General features: G+C 39.1%; 1 protein-coding gene across 4 annotated transcripts in view; it reads right to left on the bottom strand.

Annotated features, from left to right (window-relative positions):
- Positions 1-20,393, bottom strand: part of UTRN (utrophin) — a 481,942-nt gene that overhangs the window by 416,878 nt on the left and 44,671 nt on the right. The window lies entirely within an intron of this gene.

The raw sequence follows: 20,393 nt of genomic DNA, 5'->3' as shown, positions 1-20,393 counted from the left end.
TGATGGCAGACGGAGTTGGCTAATGCCTGCAGCAGAGGAAGGTCCAGGCACCTTCCCCAGGGAGCTGGCCCTCCCGTCCATCCCTAAGCCTGGGGATATCACCGCCAACCATTAAATCCACATGTGTGGGACAGAACTAGCACTTCACTTTCACCCTGTTATACATAATACTTTCTGTTGCATTTTCTCTAAGCATAATTTCAGCAAGATAAAGACATCAGCATGTCCCAAACAAAAATCGAAGTTATCCACTAAAAACAAAGACACTCATGATCTTCTTCCTCTTCATACAAGGTCCTACACCCTCCAGAACAAAAACTAGTATAAGGTTACTTGTTCCACAAGCTGTTTTCCTGTAGTAAGACTGACATGACAAGGTTTTAATGATCTTGATCTATAAATACAACCTCCGTATTTTACAAGTAGAGAAATCAGAGCCGTGTTTTAGAAAATGATCAACTTTGGTTTTGATTACAAATTCATCTTCCAAGCCAGAAGAAATAAAAATTGACCTTAAAAGCTACAGTATCTTGAACTTCTTGAAGATAAGCAGCGTGATTTAGTTAAGTACAAGGAAACCATTTGATACATGGGCTACAGAACAAAATAGGCCTCCGTATCCCAATCCACTTTGTGTGTGACCTTGCGTAAGTCATTACAATGCCTCCTCTCCTCAGAGTTCTCACCTATAAAATAGAGATAATAAATACCACCCAGCTTGCAAGGGCATTGTAAAGATTGGTGAATATGACTGGAGAATATTTAGCAAAGAGCTGGCATTGAGCTCTTTGTTATCGTTATTGCTATAATTATTACTACAGAATACATGTAAATATGGCAGATAAACATCCATTCTACCCTTTCGGTAACCCCTAATCATATACTCTTCAATTGCCCACCCCCACCCCACCCCCCGCCCCGTTCTCTATTACAACCAGCAAGTCACTGTTGGCTTAAAGCCTACAGCACAGCACATTAACAATCTCTAACTGGTTCTGAAAGCTGCCTCAGGAGTATCTGGAACAGCGTAGAAAGCTGCGGTTCTGCCTGTCTGTATAAATACACTGCCTGTCCCGGTTCATTCCATACTGCCAGGCTGCCTCCCACATCATAACAGCAAAATAATAACACAGAGGCCCAAGTATGCTCTGCCCTCTGTGCATCAGTTTCAAAGGGCTGCCTTCAACACAGACCTCCCCACTCATCCCTAACAGCGTCATTAGAAGTTCAGCCACTACTTCACCAAGTTTGTGATATCTCTGGTCCTTACCCTCTTCTGGAAGGAGAGTTTGCAATTAAAAGGTCATTCCTGAAATAAATACCGTAGCAGCAGCTCCAGGAACGACTGCATTTTTACACATCCATAAAGGTAATTGGAGACTGACTCTGAGACACAAAGGGAGCAACTGGATGAAAAACAAAACTGTTGTCTCAGAACCTTCTTGATGTTAATTGCACTGCGAGGTGGCCTTCCTTCCAGAAAGGACAATGCAGTCAGCATCAGACCTGATTTCAGGCTTTCTACCATCGATCAATGCCACGTATAAGCCATTTATTAACCAAGAGGACTTGCTTACACCCTCTGAATGCCCCCACCTTGCAATCACACCCAAGAGGGACAGAACGGAGATTATACGCAGAATATAAGGTAGCCACATACATCAACCTGCAGTGAGCACTATACTAGCCCCGCCAAGAGGAATATAATGTTAAATATCAGTGTTCAGAGCACTGAGAAAATCTAACTATTTATCCCATTAACCTTTGGATTTATTTTTGTAAATTTTAACATACAAATGATTCCACCAGGCTCTTAACAAAAATATATATAAAAGTCACAAATATTAAATTCTCCTAATTTCATTACATTTTACAACTTCAAATATTTTTGCCATAAAAATGGGGAAAATTCTAAGGGATTAATATTAATAAATACCATTTTCCCTTATCCTCTTTCCTGAGCACTTAACCTTCTTATTTTCAAAACCATATTAAAATATTTAATACTTCATAGGTTCCTCTACAGACATACACTGGACAAAGAAATGAGTGTCCACACCTTACCAAATGATAAGTAAGATTTTTCAACTTTATCACATAAAAAATGAAATCAAATTCTAAAAATAGACTCTTGCCATATGGAGATGTTTATAAAAATAAGTTAATGTTTCTATAATATATTTGATCTTTTGGTCAAATCAAAGTTTGAATATGAGTCTAAGTAACCAATATGAAATAAAGTATGAGGTTGTAAAGAAAAATTATCCAGCATCCAAACATTTCAAAAATACTCCCAAATTTATATAAACACTCATCTGTATTCATTTTCCTGATACAGTTAAAAAAGGGAAGGAAAAAGTTCATATATCAATAAGGCTTTTAGTTCACATTTCCCCTTTTTCAATCACACACACGTACACACACACACACCCCTTATTTTCTACTAGAGAGGAATTCAGTAAAAGAACTAGAATTAGCCTGTAGCTTTTAAATTATGAGATTAAAATGTAACAAATTTGGAACACTTAGTAGAGAACTGCCCTCTGCACCACAACAATTAAGGTGACAATCCCAGCCCAGGTCCTGCTCTGGGAGTTGAAAATATGCTAGCCAAGTGGTAGCAAGACAACTGAAGATCTCAGCCATGCATTTCTGATCGATCATTTTGGCCCTCCTAGAAATGTATACAAAACTTCCAAAGTCTCGAAGTTGTTCAGCTGTCCATTATCAAGCCAATCCGTCATTAAATTTCTCCAAAATAAAAACATGCAAATGGACAACACAATCTTACATAGAACAGGATTATTTTATATAAATAAGTTAGTATAATTTACACTCTAAATACATTCATTCCAGTTTCCAAACAAGCATTTTCTTTAGATTTGTATTCAAGAAAACCTTTAGTTTCTGAAAGTCTTTTGGAGCTTAGCAAATCTTATCCATTAATGACCTTTCTTCCCTTACAGGGACAAACACGGGACTGAATTAGGAGAAGAAAAATGTGTTAAATCCCTTAAGGCTGATTTTCCAAATTCTTCCTCTAAAATATTTTGCTCTTCTTAAAATGCTTTTGACATGCTCACACAGATCCAAGGGCCTTTGCTGCTGCCTAGCCTGGAATTTTATTTCTGTGATGGGTAAGAGAAGTGAAGCAAGAAACATCAACAAAACTGCCTGATAAATCTTCCAGGAAACTGGCTTGCAATATTTTTTTCACTTCGCCAGCTCAAATGCGTATCAAAACTTCTTTCAGCAGAATGTAGCAACAAATCTCAATTTAAATCCTAAATTGGAAAGGTGGAAGAAAAATTAGGACTTGTTTCCCTTATGGAAACACACAAGTCCTAGGAACATGTATACCACCATTAAAATTCGACTACTATTAGAGAGAAAGCATTATCCCCCGGTACATCTTTCAAAGCAACTGAAGAGTGTCCAATTGGCTGGCAATAACGTGAGTTCCATAAAATGCAGCTATTGAGAAAAGAAGTCCCTAGACTTTAAGCCAAAAGAGAAATGTCTTCCTGGATGATTTAAAACTTGGATTGGCTTTATTAAAGCCTCTCATGAAATGCAACTCGCCCTAGAAAGCCAGTTTCTCATTAGCAGAAGAGATTATTTCGAAAGCAATGAAAGCATTTCAGACCACACTCCCACTTCTACTTTTTCTGGGTAGTGCATTTATTTAATCAAGCCCAAAGAAACCTACTACCAAGGCTTAGCGAGCTCTGTCGTTGTCTCACACCCACTTTATCGGCCTCTGGACACGATCAATTCACTTATTGAAACAATATGCATGACAACGGCACATGGAAATATGTAAATATTATGAATAATCTGACAAAGATTACAACTGTGTAAACACACAGAGACAAGAGGAGACAGACTGCTCTCAATCAGACTGTGTCAACTCCAAATTTGTTTCAAAATCTGACGCCCTCAGAGGGCCTGAAAAAAACCCTTAACGTGTACTTTTCAAAATTGTCAGAATTACCTAAGTATATTGAGAAGTTTAGATAATTAACATTTCACATGTTATCTTTGTAAATTTATCACATTTACACTTTGAAGTTATTAAAGCTTTTTAAAAACTGCATTTGAAACAGACTTTCGCTTCACTCTATAAAAAGCGAAAAACAAGTCGATGGCCTCTTTAGGAGATGTGGGGATGGGTGAAGTGAGAATAACGGGAAAACAACCCCACGTTTCACATAAGAAGCCTGTGATCCAGGGACAAAAGTTCAATGAATTGCCAAGCACCATCCACTTTGTAAGTGACAGTCACAAATGGAACCAGGTCCCACAAACTCCTGAGCCTGTGTTCAGTCAATGAACGTCAAGTATGCAGAAGTCAGAGTTTCATGGGGGGAAAAAAGACATTTAAAATATATCTTGGAGGACAGATGAAGTCTGGTTCATGCAAAGATGAAGGGCATTCTTGGGGCACCTGGGTGGCTCAGTTGGTTGAGCGTCCAACTTTGGCTCAGGTCATGATATCGCAGTCTGTGAGTTCAAGCCCCATGTCGTGCTCTGTACTGACAGCTCAGAGCTTGGAGCCTGCTTCAGATTCTGTGTCTCCCTCTCTCTGCCCCTCCTCCACTCTGCTCATGCCTCTGTCTCTCCCTCTCTCTCAAAAGTAAATAAACATTGAAGAAGAAGAACAAGAAGAAGAAGAACAAGAAGAAGAAGAACAAGAAGAAGAAGGGCATTCTAGACAGAATAAGAAAAGGCTCAGATTAAATACCTAGCAAAAAAGAGCATACTTAATTAAACATAATTGCATATCTATGAGAAAACACAGAGGGTTTTCACATACAACATTAAAGGAGTAATTCTAAATAATCCAAACATTAGAAAGTTTTCAGTCCTGAAAACTGTTTATACCCATTAAAAAATGATTACAGAGTTAGAAATACATGCTCAAAAATGTTTTTTTAAGAAAATATAGATTCTTGGGGCACCTGACTGGCTCAGTTGGTTAAGCATCTGACTCTTGATTTCAGCTCAGGTCATGATCTCACGGTTCATGAGATCAAGCCCCACTTTGGGCTGCACACTGACAGCACAGAGCCTGTTTGGGATTCTCTCTCTCCTTTCTCTCTGACCCTCTCCCCTCCCCTGTAGATAAATAAACTTAAGGAAAAAAAAGGAAATACAGATTCTTTGAAAAGCAACCTCTTTTTTTTTTTTTTTTTTTTTTTTTTTTTTTTTTTTTATTTTTGGGACAGAGAGAGATAGAGCACGAACGGGGGAGGGGCAGAGAGAGAGGGAGACACAGAATCAGAAACAGGCTCCAGGCTCTGAGCCATCAGCCCAGAGCCTGACGCGGGGCTCGAACTCACGGACCGCGAGATCGTGACCTGGCTGAAGTCGGACGCTTAACCGACTGCGCCACCCAGGCGCCCCATGAAAAGCAACCTCTTTAAGCAAACACATGCCCTGCTAGCATGACCCATTCACTCTGCTCCCAAATCCATGGCAATTCTGGAAGCCTTTGATTCCCGAAAGTCCACAGCCCCACCTGCACTGTATTTAGGCTTACTATCACAGAATCAGAGCATTTAAGAGCAGGAAAGTACATAAAAAGAGCACCTGATCAAACCCCATCCTGAAACTAGACACGTTAGAAGCTTAGCCATGTCAACACACACTTAGGTGGAACCAGAGATCAACTCAGAATTCATGCCCCTTTATCTTGCACTCCTGCTTGCAAAACTTTTTTAACATCTTTATCCAGATATAATTCACATACTGTGCAATTCATCCATGTAAAGTCTATAATTCAAAGGTTTTTGGTGTGTTACATTAGTAAATTTTTTAAGTTGTGGTGAAATACATACAAAATAAAGTTTGCCACTTTAACCATATTAAACTATACAATCCAGTGACATTAATTACATTTACAGTGTTGTGTGACCATCACCACTATGTCCAAAACTTTTTCATCTGCCCAAATGGAAACTTTATGACCATTAAGCAATAATTCTCCCATTCACAGGGGCACCTGGCCGGAGTGATTCTTGATCTTGGGGTCGTGGGTTCAAGCCCCATGTTTGGCATGGAGCCTACTTTATAATAAATAAAATAAAATAAAATAAAATAAAATAAAATAAAATAAAATAAAATAAAATAAAACATAAAATAAAATAAATTTATTAATAAATAAATAAAGTGCAATAACTCTCCCATTCACAGGGGCACCTGTCTGGCTGAGTTAGTAGAACATGTGACTCTTGATCTTGGGGTCATGGGTTCAAGCCCCACATTGCATGTGGAGCCTACTTTATAATAAAATAAAATAAAATAAAATAAAATAAAATAAAATAAATAAAATAAAATAAAATAAAATAAAATAAAATAAAATAAAATAAAATTTATTAATAAATAAAAAATAAAGTTCAATAATCTTCCCATTCCCCCTCCTCCCTGGTAACCCCTAATCTTCTTTCTCTATGAATGCATTTGCCTCTTGCAGATATTTCGTATAAGCAGAATCATACAGTATCTGTCCTTTTGTGTCTGGCTTATTTTACATAGCATAATGTTTTCAAGGATCATCCATGTTGTAGCATGTGTCAGAATCTCATCTCTTTTTATGGCTGAATAATATCCCCTTGTATGTATATGCCACACATATGCCATACATCTATGCCACATCCATTCATCTGTTGATAGACAATTGGGTTGTTTCTACCTTTTGGCTATCATGAGTAAAGCCACGATGAAAAGTGGCGTGCAAGTATCTGTCCAAGTCCCTGCTTTCCGTTCCCTTGGGTCCATGCCGAGGATTGGAATTGCTGGGTCATGTGGTGATTCTATTTGGTGACTCTACGTTTAGATTTTTGAGAAACTGTCTTCTACGGGAACTGTTTTCCATAGCAGCTGCACAATTTTACACTCCTATCAGCAATGCACAGAGATTTCATCTTCTCTACATCCTCACTAACATTTATTTTCCTTTTTTTTAATTAGAGCCATCCTGGGGCGCCTGGGTGGCGCAGTCGGTTGAGCGCCCGACTTCAGCCAGGTCACGATCTCGCGGTCCGCGAGTTCGAGCCCCGCGTCGGGCTCTGGGCTGATGGCTCAGAGCCTGGAGCCTGTTTCCGATTCTGTGTCTCCCTCTCTCTCTGCCCCTCCCCCGCTCATGCTCTGTCTCTCTCTGTCCCAAAAATAAATAAACGTTGAAAAAAAAAAAATTTAATTAGAGCCATCCTAGTAGGTGTGAAGTGGTATGCCATGATTTGGTTTGCATTTCTCTAATGACTAATGAGGCTGATCAGAAGACAGCATTTTGAAAATGCAAAAACTACCAAGCAAAAACCCACAAACTCGGAGATATCCTGAAGACTTTCTGAAGTAGCCCAAATTCAACAGCATGCTACTCCAAAGTCACTGGAGTACAGAGATAGCACTTTTGCGTTTCATCCCCAAACTACTGCAAAACGATTAATCTATTCTCCAAAGATTGTATTTTCAAAATTAGATATAACCAATAATTCCTGAGCATCTTCTACTTTTAGATTATTTACCTCTTACCTACTTTCTACTTGATGAATTCAAGTTTGTTAAATACAGGAGGAAATGTCTTCCTACTTTCACTTTCTAGAGCTGCTCAAGTCAACCCAAAGACTGTCTGTAAAATTTACAGGCATCCAGAATGGTTTGAAACTCTCTCTCTGGAAATACCTTTTGGCAAAACTCTTCACATCTTAGATATATGTGTTGCAAATGCAAAAAAAATAAGCACTCAATTTATGGGCGCAGAAATTGTAAGCTTCAAATACAAACACTTCACTTTGGACTTTCATCCCGGCAGTGAAGGAGTTTTATTAAAGTCACTTGAAATGTCATAGTACAAGGAGAGGTTATTTAGGAAGAGCTGAGTGAGTCATAATGATGATGAGTCACCGTCATGAAAAGTCAACAGAAAACTAATTCTTTTAGTAATTTTAGTGATTAAAAAGCTAGATTTTTTAAAACAAAGTATCCGTGAAATTCAATCCCTCACTTTATTCCAGTTAAAGATCTATTATGTTCTACAGTCTACAGAAATCTTCATAAACATATATCTCAAGATATAGGAAAATCCATGCAAATGAGTGTTCATGAGAATGGGGGAAAAAATTCTTGAATGGAAAAAACATTCCAGTGATCTGACTTCAAACTTGGTCATGACAAGTTCTACTCTCTAAAATAGGAGCAAAACCATGTCCTTTCAAGACTGCTAAATATTCACATAGTGATTTTCTGACTTTAATTACTCATTTTCCCCACAGTATGAGGAATCTAAGAGAGTCTGGTAGATTCATTTTTAGATTCCTAATAAATCCATATAATAAAACAAAAATACCCAATAAATAGTATTTCTCAAACAAAAAATCGTGGGGAAAAATCCAAAAAAAAAAAAAAAAAGAAAGAAAGAAAGAAAAAGAAAAAAATGCTTGCAGCACCCAAATATGACCTCACACTCCTTTGTAGGAATGCTATTATTTTCTATAGAACTGAGGCAGAAAAACTTTAACTGGAGACCATGTGTCTTCTATAATTAGAACTTTGGGTCACTACAGTCAGACAAAAATATATACTGAAAAGCAATGAGCAATAAATAATCAGTGAATCACTGTAGGCATTCTGAAGCCAACAACCCCAATGAATTAAGAGCTGTGGCAGTACTGTCTGGCTTCCCTCTCTGGAACTCCTTCCATTTAGTTCTGTGTGTTTCAGCGTCTATATAAGCACCTTGAGGGAGATGAAGACCAGACAACAATTCATGGAAGCTTGAGAGTTGCCTTTTAATTTGGTCATGCCAGAAGAGTCCCCAGGTACCCCCAAAGAGCAATGTGACCTCAAGGAATTCCAGAACCAGAGAAAAACTCTCTTCAGCTCATCAAGATTAGACTTGCAGAAGTCTAGACAACCTTAGAGTCCAGAATGAACATTCCCAAAATGCCCAGAACTACCAGCCTTCTTGACTAGAGTCCTTCATTTGGAGAATCCTGGGGGCTGAGACTCTTCCCCTCTTCCTCTCCTCTTAATTTTCATTAACCACCTCCTTCCACCCATCTTGTTTTCTTAAACATCCAAACTTCCCTCCCTCTTGCCTCCCTGCATATTCTTTTCCAACACCCCTCCCTGGACCTGTCTTGGCTGAGATCACCATTTTGGAATTCTCAGCCACAAAGCCCACCTGGTTGCAAGGGTGTGGTCATCCTCAAGCAATCGCAACATGATTTGAGTCTCTCTTTTTACCACTTCTCTTCTGGCGTGCCTTTCCGCACCTTTTCTTTCTCTACTTAAAACTTCCTGTATGATGTCTACAATATACTTTAAAAGATTTCAACATAGCAAGTATGATCCTGTGCCTGTGTTAAAGTCAGAGTGTTCAAACATTTTTATTCATGAACCCCTAAAAGAATTCCCATGTACATTTTTTAGGTTGACAATTAATATGTACGGTAAATCTAAATAGTTAAAAAGATATAATATCCAGCACATTGTTAAGGAGCCACAAATTTAGCTCGTGCAATTATTAGAAAATGTCTCTACTACCTAATTGGTAAAACTAGACCTCATTGTCAAACTAATCAGACTGACTTTCTGACAAAGGAAGTTTGACTTTAGTTTTCTATTTAAACACCATGTTCACATGTGTCTCCAGGGCAAACGGGCAACAGCTCACATCAAAATTCTCATTCTGGGATGATGGATGGATGGATGGATGGATGGATGGATGGATAGATGGCAGGCAGGCACAAAACCTTGCTTCTGGAAGCAGTAAGGCACTGACCATTTTAATAATTCTTAAAGGAGTGCCCTTTACTTTGCATTCTAATACTGTACTCTCGTTTGGCATAGTAATGCAGTAATGAAGCCCAGTAAGATTTGGGGAGGATGAGTGGTATGTCTTTCTTCTGTAAAGTTGAGGAGGGAAGTCCAGAAAGGAAAGAAGGTAAAGGAGAGGCTTATTAACCACAGGAAAAGCTGGCCACGGGTGAGCATGCATATTCCAGCATGTAAACCTCTGGGGGGCTTCGTGCTATCCCAGCCTAGGATAACAACTCCAGACAAGGTAAGCTGTAATTTAATTAGAAAGGCTAAACCCTGGAGGTGGCCACTACAAAGCTATGTTATCTTCATCACCATTAACACCAGAGACTTTGCTAATTAATTTAATGAACGTGAGAAATGTGCTTTTACTGTGCTCGATAATTGGCGTAATTAATAGGTTAGAAACACTCTCTCCAACCTGTGAGTTTTGTGTTATTCAATAAATGTGGACTGGCCAAAATATTTTACAGACCTGTCCCACTACTGATTAAAAATTAAAATGTAGGGGGTCACCTGGGTGGCTCAGTCAGTTAAGTGTCCAACTCTTGATTTCAGCTCAAGTCATGATCTCAGTTCGTGGGTTCGAGCCCCGCATCAGCTCCACACTGGCAGTGCAGAGCCTGCTTGGGATTCTCTCTCTCTCTCCCCGTCTCTCTCTGCACCTCCCCCACTCATGCGCACACCCTCTGTCTCTCTCCCTCTCCCTCTCTCTCCCTCTCCCTCTCCCTCTCTCTCTCTCCCCCCCCCTCCATGTCTCAAAGTAAATAAAAACTTTTTAAAAATAAATAAAAATCTAGTATGTCTAGGAAGCTCAATCCCTCAGGGCCCTGTGTTCAGTCACTGGCTGCGATGATCCTACTTGCCTAATGCTGACTGTAAGTCTAACTAAATCCTCTCTCTAAATCAGCACTGCTCTTTAGAACAATGCAAGCTATAGGGGTGGGTAGCTCAGTCCGTTGAGCACCCGACTTCAACTCAGGTCATGAATTCACTGATCACGAGTTCGAGCCCCGCATCGGGCTGTGTGCTGACAGCTCGGAGCCTGGAGCCTGCTTCAGATTCTGTGTCTCCAGTCCCTGTTACTCCCCCACTTGCATTCTGTCTGTCTCTCTCTCTCTCTCAAAAATAAATAAAGACTAAAAAAAAAAAATTTTTTTAAAGGCCAATGCAAGCTATACAATACAAAAATTTTTAATTTTTAATTTTCCAGTAGCCTTAAAAAAAGGAGGGAAAATTAATTTAGTAATATGTGTTCTTTACCCTATATACAAGCAAAATATTATCATTTTGACATATACTCAATATTTTTTTCAATGTTTATTTATTTTTGAGACAGAGAGAGACAGAGCATGAACGGGGGAGGGTCAGAGAGAGAGGGAGACACAGAATCCGAAGCAGGCTCCAGGCTCTGAGCTGTCCGCACAGAGCCTGACGCAGGGCTCGAACTCACGGACCGTGAGATCATGACCTGAGCCAAAGTTGGTCACTTAACCGACTGAGCCACCCAGGCGCCCCTATACTCAATATTTTTTAAACTACTGATACTTTACACTCTCTTTTTCTTACTACATTTTGTGAAATCTGGTGTGTATTTTACATTTATAGCACATCTACACTCGGACTGATCACAGTTCAAGTGCACAGCAGCCATCACACCGCACGGCACAGCCCTGGAATACTGCTGCATTCAATTCAACCAAAACCTTCACGTCCTTCCGAAGGACAGAGAACTAGAGTTTACCAAGCCTACAACACTGGCTGTATGAACTGTTTTTGAGCCTGCTGGCTAATAATGATTGTTTAATGAATGCCAATGTGCATGGCAGGGTTGAGAAGCTTGCCTTCATTACAACCCTCACAGCAGGACAATCGATATCCCTCATAACCTACTTTTAAACCCTGGGAGTTAATGCTACTGAGCAAAAGTAAAGCAAAGATTACCAACTGTGCACAAATTAGCTTAAGCTGCTGATTTGTCATCACTTAAAATCTTCCTACTACCTTTCCTTTTAATGAAAATTAGTTGTTCATCTATTTTGTGGAAAACAAAAAAAAAAAGAGACATTTACAACCACCAGATAGTATTTGAGGCAGCATCTACTATGTCGGTCCCCAAAGAGATTCAGGGGTACTTTCATGGAGCTATCGTGGAAGGGTGGTGATGGGGAGAGGATAAGACAAGTACATAAGTTAACAGGTAAACAGTTATAACTAATACGTTAGGGACAGATACATTCATAAATGCAGAGGAAAAATATTTCTTTTTGATGGGGGTGAGTGTGCAAGGAATAAGCTGCATTTGAATGGATATCTTTGAAGCATGTAAACACTGTTGGGACATCTGTGAAATAGAGAACACACAAAGTCCTCAAGGCATAAAGAACAGGACATACACACAAAACTCTGAGAAGCGTCTCTGGCAGACCAATGTTTGATCAGAGCTGCAATGCCATTCATTGAATTTCTCAAATGGGCTGCAGCTAGATTGTGGAGGATTTTTAATACCAAGCTAAGAGTTTAAACAATGTGGGCCACTGACTTTTTCTGAGCAAAAGAGTAACATGATCAGAAGTGCGCTATAGTGAGTTTAATATGAAAAATGGATTCATAGCGAGGGAGGCTAGAAGAAAGGAAGCCAAAGTGAGGCTTACTACAATCGCCCATGCTGGACATCTGAAAGCCAGAAGCGGCGAAGCAGCAATGAAATTAGGAGGGAAGGGATGGATGAAAGAGGTACTGAATCATACAGGTAAGGTTACCATGACTTGACTACTGAATTACTGAAGGGCAATGAAGGAGAAGAGAAACCAAAATAAGTCCCAAGCTTTGAGGCAACACGAAGGATGGAAGTGCCTCTCCATTTAAAAAAAAGAAGAAACAGAAATATAGAAGCATAGGAAGAGAAACTGCTTAGGGAAGAAAGGACGTTCTCTGCACCTAACGAATCAGGGGTTAGCAGGATATTCAGGTGAAGACGTTAAGCAAGCCTGTGACAATGCAAGACCAGAGCAGTGAGGAGAAGTCCCCTGTAGGTGACTATCCCAGGAGCTCCAGTTTTCAGAAGAAAATGCACACTTAACTGTGTTAAAGCACCAAAGGAGCTAGAGAAAGGATGCCTGAAGAAATATAGTGAATCTGACCACCAGGAACCAGCTGGCATCCCATACAGTGAGGAAGCAGGGAATCTGGCTTTGGGCTGGCAGACACGTATCTTATTACAAGTTTCCTGAAGCAACACCTACCAACATATTTTAAAATTATGTGACTGTTGACCCACAAACTCTGGAAATTTATCTTAAGGACTCCTACCCATTTAGACATATTTAAAAGGGTATTTTTCAGGGGCTTCTGGCTGGCTCAGTCGGAGAAAAGTGCGACTCTTGATCTTGGGGTCTTAAGTTCAAGCCTATGTCGGGTGTAGAGATTACTGAAATAAATTTTTTTTAATAAAAGGAGGGAAGACTGGGGGGGGGGGCTCAGTTGGTTAAGCATCCGACTTCAGCTCAGGTCATGATTTCACAGTTCGTGAGTTGGAGCCCCACGTTGGGCTGTGTGCTGACAGCAAGAAGCCTGGAGCCTGCTTCAGATTCTTTATCTCCCTCTCACTCTGCCCCTCCTCTGCTCGCGCTCTGTCTCTCTATCTCAAAAATAAATAAACGTTAAAATAAATTTTTTTAAACAAAAATAAAATGATGTTCTTCAAAGTACTCATCATAATTGAAAAAAAAAGCCTCTAAACAATCTAAATATCCATCCATAGGGATTATTCAAAAGTACATTTTCAGGTATAAATACAACCATTAGAAATGATATTAAGGGGGCCCCTGGCTGGCTTCAATTGGTGGAGCATGTGACTCTTGACCTTGAGACTGTGAATTTGAGCCCCATGTTGGGTGTAGAGATTAAAAATAAAATCTTAAAAAATTATATTAAGAAAGGAGATGTAAAGATATGGAAGGATTTTCACAATATATTAAGGAATAAAAAAGTAGATCATTAAAGAGTATACAGTGTTTAGTTTATATATTGTATGCATACATGACTAGAAAGACAAGAGGTAAAATATTAGCACAGTTTATTTCTAAGATACTGAGAGATTCTTACAGGCTATTTTTATGAGCTATATTTTCAAATTTCTATAATAAATAATACTTTTGTGCCATTTTTTTCTTTAAAACATGCCTTCTGCAAAGGTCTGCTGTTCTCCACTTTAATGTAAACAAGTAGGAAGGGAACAGAACATGTCAACTATAAAAATAAACTGGGCTGAGAGAAGGTCTGTCTGTCTGTCTGTCTGTCTGCCTGTTTGCCTGCCTTGGAGGGGGGTGGGGAGAAAAAGGAGACATGACCCATCTGTAATTATATGTAGACAGGAAGGATCTGGGAGGCAGGGAGGGGGGAAAGAGATTTTAGGTGCCAACACTCAACACACAAGAAGAGCTCCCTTAGAGACCAAACCCCAAGCTCCTACACTAGGTGCAATTAAGGTCACACGTTTCTAAAAATTAAACTCTCCAGGTCAATTTGCTTTTCCATCTGCCTTTCCAGTGAGTTTCCCACTGCAGTCTGAAGAGATGATTAAGTACATGTAAAAGAACTGTGCCTATAGAACTACACCTCTTCCCATCTAGTCTATCCAGTCTGTAAACACTGTTGAAAAGGGAGTTGCATCATTTAAGATACACCTTTTGCAATAAATCCAAGTATTTCAAGGTAAAATTACCGGGGTGCTGATCAGTTATTAAGATGGGAAGACAAAACTAGAAGATTAATGTAAACCAAAATGTCACTGACAGATCACACCAAGCCACCTAGACTTTCTCAAGGGTGTGTGTGTGTATATGTGTATATATGTGTGTGTGTGTGTATATATATATATATATATATGTATGTATATATGTATATATATATACACACACACATATATGTATATATATATATATACACACACACACCCTTACATATATATATATATACACGTATATGTGTATATATACACATATATATACGCATATATATATACACATATTGTATACATACACATATTGTATATATACGCATATATATACATGTATATAAACGTGTATACACACACACACACACATATATATATATATATCTGGAGAAAAAATGGAGAGTTAACTGTCCTTTGTTCATAGACTTTAACGAAATACAATCCACCATGAATATAATTTTTAAAATAGAAAATAGGGTATTCTTTTTTGATTCTTTTTTCCATTTTGGAGTCTTTAATATTGAGCCATGAGAAGTTAAAACCAAATGTAACATAATTCACAAAAAAGAGGAAAAGTCATTTTAGTAATTACATTTTCAAAAGTGCAAGTGCATTAAAATGCAATCCTTTATCCAAGAAAAATATTTATAATAAGCAGGAAGAACATGCCAGAAAGGAACACTATGTTTCCCCTTAAAAACTCAGGGGCAAAACCATTTCTTCCCATGGACGTCACAGTTAAGAAATCAACCCATGAAGCATGGCACCCTTTGCTTAAAAGCGTACAAACTGAAAATTGACGAGTAAAATAATTTAAAGACTTAGCCTCATATTGGAAAATGCATACTCTCTCATTTTCAATTTATATAACTAATAACTATGTAAAAAATTCACATGAACCATTAATACTTGTTTTATTGAAAAGCTTACTCAGGTAGAGTTGGACAAGAGAGATAAAATCCACAATATGAATCAAAAAAGTGCAAGAAACCTGATATTCAAGCCACCTCCCCAACATACTAATGTTATCCTTTATGATTACTTATCCTCTAAATTGCTGTTGAAAATTAAAATCCTGCCTCAAATCAGCACTATCTTTATTTAACACTCTACTGTGGGTCTAATGTTTACTTCCCTTTTTTGGAAATTTGTAATTTCAGATAATACTAGCTCTGAGTATAGCAAAGTTGGGGATCACCTTCTGTGTAAAACAGTGCTTCCTTTTCTTTGTCTACAATGTGTCTCACTTAAGCATCAAAAAGTCTAGATTAATTTAATTTAGTTGGAGATTAATTCAGTTGAAGATTAGAAGAACAAGTTCATGTTTCTAGTGAAATAAATGGCTTTATAACCAGTAATTATATCTCCTGTCCATTTTCATCATTTTCGACTCAAGAGCCCTAATCATTTCAGTCAGTTTTATGAAAACACCAAATGCATTCACTCTAAGTTTCCTTCACTGGGCTCCTCTCACTGTTAAATCATTTCTTAATTAGGAGACCAGAATCTCAGAGAGTAATGCATGTGCAAGTCAACACAGCTTTGCAAGGGAAGGATAATGTTCTCTGTTCTCTTCTATGTTTCCTTCCTAATGACACTCTAAAACCAGTACAACAACCCAATGGCCAGTGTCTGCTGAGAACACTACAATGACTCCCTCCTTTCCATGATCCTAGAACTACAGAAAATCTAATTCATGGTGAAAAATATTTCTTGAAGTTAGCAAGAGAATGAATCAAACAAAAAGATTTGGATAATCTTTCTTCAAAGCTTAAGCACTTCCCTCAAGATAAGCACAAGCTAGCAAACCTGACTGTAACTAAAAGCATACGCAATAATCTATTCAAAAGAATTGAAAGCAGGATCTTGAAGAAATATCTGCACACCCATACTCATAGAAGCATTATTCACAATAGCTAAAAACTGTAAGTAACCCAAGTGTCCACTGATGGATGAGTGGATAAACAAAATGTGATGTACACCCGTGTGCATGCACACACGTGTGCGCACGCACGCACACACACACACACACACACAGAAATATTATTCAGCCTTTAAAAAGGAAAAAAAAAGTAGATGCAACTTAAGAACATTTTGCTAAGTGAAATAAGCCAGTCACAAAAAGTGAAATACTGTTATGATTCCATTTACCTACAGTAGCTAAATTTATAGAGACAAAATAAAATGGTGGTTGCCAGAGGCTAACCACCTCTGGAGAGGGGAACTGGGAGTTGTTTAATCAGTACAGAATTTCCATTCTGCAAGAATAAAAGAATTATGGATATGGATGGTGGTAAATACACTCGGTATCACTGAACTGTTCACTTAAAAATGGTTACAATGCGGGGCGCCTGGGTGGCTCGGTCGGTTGAGCATCTGACTTCGGCTTGGGTCATGATCTCACAGTCCGTGAGTTCGAGCCCCACGTTGGGCTCTGTGCTGACCGCTCAGAGCCTGGAGCCTGTTTCAGATTCTGTGTCTCCCTCTCTCTCTGACCCTCCCCCGTTCATGCTCTGTCTCTCTCTGTCTCAAAGATAAATAAACGTTAAAAAAATTTTTTTAAAAATGGTTACAGTGGTACATTTTATGTTATGCATATTTCACCACCAAAAAAAAATAAAAAATAAAAAACCTGGGGGATAAAAAAGCTTGTGCAATAAACATTTTTCATTCCCATTTCAACTTGATTTTCCAAAGAAGAGATGTTGAGTATGCCTCAACTCATACATTCTCCAAGAAGACAATGGAGGGATTTCAACGGATTCTAATTTCATCTTTCAAAACTTATATTTTCAACATATCTTTAAGATATAAATGCAGATATTCTGAATTCTAGAATCAAAACTGCTTTCACAATGGCCATGCCTCTAGACCTCTTAGTCACGAGGGAAACACCTGCTCAAATTCCTTGTGGTAGATACTGCTGGCTATCTACTCAATCACCCCTCTCCTCTCTTGGCTTACAAATCTAATCTCATTTTTTTTTCCTTGAAACAACATGGTCAATTATAACAATCACTTCCCCTTGCAACTAATGATAACCATATGGCCCAGTTTGGGCCAATCGTGAGCAAAGAGTGTTGGGTGGAACTTCCAGGTGAGCTACGAACCCCCTGACAAAACTTAACACATTCAGCTGGCATAAACATTTTACCCTTGGCTTCCACCTCTCTCCAGGAAGGCTGGAGCAGCCAATTTCCCTGAACAGGTAACCAGCCCTGCATTGCCTGTCTACAGACCGAAGGTTCCTGAAGAAAAAGGAATTATTTCTTACAACAAAGAATAGTAGGTTTTCTCTTCCTTGCAGTTTTACTCAATCCTAACTCAATCTGGCACCACTGAGATAAGTCTGAGGGAAGAAATTCAGGAATATTTCCGGTGTAGAAGATGGGAGTTATATATTCTACCTCTGTAAAAGGGACATTGGCAAGACTGCAATGTAACAGCCCCGTGTCCATGGTAACACTAAAAGCCAGATGATTAGACTAGGGAGACAGTATACTGAGGATGCCGCCAGAGCCTTACCCCACAAATAATATCTTTTCATAATAAAACATTTATTAAATGCTTGCTGTACGGCAGACACAGGCCAGATAACCGGTGTGCAATACAAATCCCAACAACCCTACAAGGTAGAGCTCGCACTCCCAACCACTCGACTGAACTGCTTTTTGGTAGCTTTATTCCTTAAACAACACATTCAATCTCTCTGATTTTCCTCTTGTATAAAAGGTGCAGAAAAATGCAACGCTCAAAGGACTGTGGTAAGAATAAATGATAATATGATCAAAGTATGTAGCAAAGGGCTCAGAGCAATGCTCAGTAAAAAGTGACTGCCATCCTCATCCAAAAGAAGAAGAAGGAAGAGGAGGAGGAGGAGGAGGAGGAGGAGGAGGAGGAGGAGAGGAGATGAAGAAGAAACTGCAGACATTCTCAGACGTAGCTAAACATCAGACTCCCCTAGAAAATTTCACCAGAACACAGATTCCTTGACCCCAACTAGGCTCACTGAGCCAAGGGTGCTCAGTCACACAGAGATGGGGGGGCGGGGGGAGAGTCTGGTCTTTCCAGTTAACAGGGAATGTTGACTACCATATTTTCAAGAGACTACAAACTTCACCACGTTGTTATACCAAATCACTAGAAAGCCTGTATAGCTAAGCCACATATAGAAATCCACACTCTGCCTGCACAGCTGCCTTCACAGAACCTACATTAAAAGTATGCCCTCTGCTTTCACTAAAATTTAGGAACATGTCTGTAGTTTATGTGAAATTTCTCTCGAGGACAATGTATATCACATCCTCTCACTCTGGAGACCAGGAATGAGGCAGGCTGTCCCGAGCATTCAGAGTCCTTTCTGTCCTAGACAATGGAGCTATTTCATCCACTCAATCACCTTGCCTTGGCTTCCAAGTTCAGAGCAGAGTTTGGTGCCACAACTTTCCTCAATCAAGTTTTAAGTATCGTTAGTATAAGGACTAGTCTAATTAGTTTGCTTTGCCTTGGGAGGATATTTGAAAACATTTTACTACAAAAGCAATCCACATTTATTAAGGAACATTTAGATAAGCAAAAGGAAGAAAATGTAAACCCATTTCCCTCCACCCAGAGGCAATCACTGTTAACATGTTTGTGTCCACCCTCATAGACATTTGTGTCTGTTTTATTTTTTATGAAATGGAATGAAAAAAAAACAGTATTTTATTGCTTTTACTTAAAAGACATTATGAGCATGTTTCCATTATAGTACATACTCCTTTATAATGTCACTTTTAAACTCCATAGGTATTTTATTGACTGGACATTCAATAATATATTTCCCACTATCACCCTGTTGTACATTCTTAGTGTCATTTCCTTTTTTTAAGTTTATAAAACGTAAAACATATTTCTGTAACAAACATATATAGAGTTAAAATTGTGTACATATGCATGACTCATTTATTTACTCATCCATCCATCCATTCATTCAAAGAACAAATTCTTAAAAGTAAAGTCAAATAGGGGTGTCTGGGTGGCTCAGTTGGTAAAATATCCAACTCGAATTCAGCTCAGGTCATGATCTCACCATTGGTGAGTTCGAGCCCAGCATCGGGCTCCACACTGAGAGCGCAGAGCCTGCTTGGGATTCTCTCTTTCCCTCCCCTACACTCATACGCATGCATGTTCGTTCTCCCCCTCCCCCTCCCTCCCTCCCTCCCTGCCTCCCTCAAAAATAAATAAACTTTAGGGGCACCTGGGTGGCTCAGTTGGTTGAGCATCTGACATCAGCTCAGGTCATGATCTCACAGTTTGTGAGTTTGAGCCCCACATTGGGCTCGCTGCTGTCAGCACAGAGCCCACTTCAGCTCTTCTGTTCCCCTCTCTCTCTCGATGTCCCTCCCCCGCTCCTGCACACATTCTCACTCTCAAAAATAAATAAAATATAAAAAATTAACACAAAAAAATAAACTTAAAAAAAAAGCGAAGTCAAGTAGACATCTCAGTAGCGTTCCACCCGGTAGACCGCTCCCTGCCTCTCAAAAGTCTCTTCCCTTGTCTTTGCAGATTTAATTCCCTTCTTCTCCTATACTCATCCACACCAGGTCCTCTAAATGCCACATTTCCTAAGAGATCAGTCCTGGGCCACATCTCAATTTAATCACTCTTGGCAAGTAGTTTCTAATCTACTCTCACAGTTTCAAATGCCATCCACGTGCAAAAGCCCCCGTGTTGTATCTCTAACCCAAACCTCTCTACTAAATTACAAAACCACATGTACTGGTTTCAAAATACATTCATAAATTACTTGTTAGTCTTCCATTCGAGAGGTAGAGCTTAATTCCCC

Source organism: Prionailurus viverrinus, chromosome B2 (genome assembly GCF_022837055.1).
Source record: "Prionailurus viverrinus isolate Anna chromosome B2, UM_Priviv_1.0, whole genome shotgun sequence".
Taxonomy (NCBI): domain Eukaryota; kingdom Metazoa; phylum Chordata; class Mammalia; order Carnivora; family Felidae; genus Prionailurus; species Prionailurus viverrinus.
Note: the sequence above shows the minus strand (reverse complement) of the source record. Positions and strands in the feature narration are given on the sequence as shown.